Here is a 2306-nt window from a genome sequence, read left to right on the forward strand (position 1 = left end):
GGAAATTTATTAAAAAAAATTGTAGTCGAATATTCTCGTATATGCTCTGCCAACTTTCCTTTTATAAATTTACGTTTATAAAGAAGCAAAGATTATATAATGAAAAAGAATCGAATCGAATAAAATAAGATAAAATGAAATAAGAGAAAATAAGACAAAATTAAATAAAATAAAATTAATTTAAATTAAGTTAAATTTAATTAAACTAAGTTAAATTAAATTAAATAGGATCACATTAAAAAGAAAAAATACAATACAATCTAAATAAATAAAATAAAGTAAAATAAAATACAATTAAATTAAATTAAACAAAATAAAACAAAATTACATGAAACAAAATAATATAAGACAAAATGAAATAAAAAAAATGAAATAAAAGTTATGCAGAGGACAACTCTGGGGGACAGAATACACACACACACACACACACACACACACACACACACACACACACACACACACACACACACACACACACACACACACACACACACACACACACACACACACACACACACACACACACACACACACACACACACACACTGGGAAGTACGATGGTGCTCGCAGTACCCAGTTCGAATCCTGCCCAGGGCCGAAATTATTTCGGTATCGCTGTGCTTCGGGTCGTTACTCTGACTATCGTGGGCGGGGAGTTGGGTGAGTGTGTGTGTGAAAGGTCATAGCATTACCCATAGATAGGTCATACGAGCTCTGAGCTCTCTTCCGGGAAGGAAATAGCTGTCGATCACGAGTCCAACACGTGATCCAAAGACCAAGGTGAACACACACACACACACACGCACACACACACACACACACACACACACACACACACACACACACACACACACACACACACACACACACACACACACACACACACACACACACACACACACACACAGATATATATATGTACATATATATATATATATATATATATATATATATATATACATATATATATATATATATATATAAATATATATACATATATGTGGTTAGAGCTCTGGCCTGCCACTACGGAGGTCCGGGTTCGACCCTCGCCCGGGGCTGAAATAATATCAGTATCGCAGCGCTGAGGGGTGTTACTCCAACTCTCGTGGGCGGGGAGTTGGGGGTGTGTGTGTGTGTGCAAGGTCATAGCATTACCCATAGATCGGACCTACGAGCTCTGAGCTCTCTTCCAGGAGGGAAATAGCTGTCGATCACGAGTCCAACACGTGATCCAAAGACCAAGTGAAAAGTGAATACACACACACACACACACACACACACACATATATATATATATATATATATATATATATATATATATGCGCGCGCGCGCGTGTGTGTGTGTGTGTGTGTGTGTGTGTGTGTGTGTGTGTGTATTTACCTAGTTGTATTTTACGGGAAGGGGAGCTATGCTCGTGCTGTTCCGTCTTCATATCTCATTTTATCTAAACTATTTTTAAATTCATGTATTGTTTTTGCACACGCCACTTTCTCATCTAACTTGTTCCAACTGTCTATTACTCTGTGAGGAAAGCTGTTCTCTTTCAGATCTCTTCTATAGCTGTCTTTCTTGATTTTCTTTCCGTGTCCTCTTGTATTCCTATCATCCCATTTTATTAGATCCTCTCCATCAATAATTTCTATGCCTTTCATGATTCTGTAAATAGCTATCAAATCTCCTCTCTCTCTTCTTTGCTCTGGTGTCTGTAGTTCAAGTTTTGCTAGTCTCTCTATTGAGAGTGTTGGTGCCAAATTTGTAATTGCTCTTTGTATTCTTTCAAGTTTTTTCTTGTACATTTTTTGTACTCTGTGACCACATCGTTGCTGCATATTCCAATCTTGGTCTTATCAAAGTGATTAGTATTTTCTTCACCATTTCTTCATCCAGGTATGTAAATGCCACTTTGATTGTTCTTATTAATTATAAGTTTCTCCAAAAATCTTATTTATATGTTTCTCAGGTGACATATTATTCATAACAATGACTCCCAGGTCCTTCCCATTTTCAATTTTTTTTTTATTCCTTCTTCTCCCAATTTATATGATCCTGTTATTCTGTTTTTGTTTTTTCCAAATTCCATTATACTACACTTTTTAGTGTTGAACTCCATCTCCCACTTCCTACTCCATTCCCATACTTTATTTAGATCACTCTGTAGTGACTCACAATCTTCTCCCGTGTTCACTTTTTTCAATAGTTTTGCATAATCAGCAAAGCTCATATAACTTTCAATTTCTTCATCCATATCATTAATATATATAGCAAACATTATTGGGGCCAGAATTGTTCCTTGTGGATCACCACT

This window comes from Oratosquilla oratoria, chromosome 29 (assembly GCF_046742065.1).
Source record: "Oratosquilla oratoria isolate Oo_2021 chromosome 29, ASM4674206v1, whole genome shotgun sequence".
NCBI lineage: Eukaryota > Metazoa > Arthropoda > Malacostraca > Stomatopoda > Squillidae > Oratosquilla > Oratosquilla oratoria.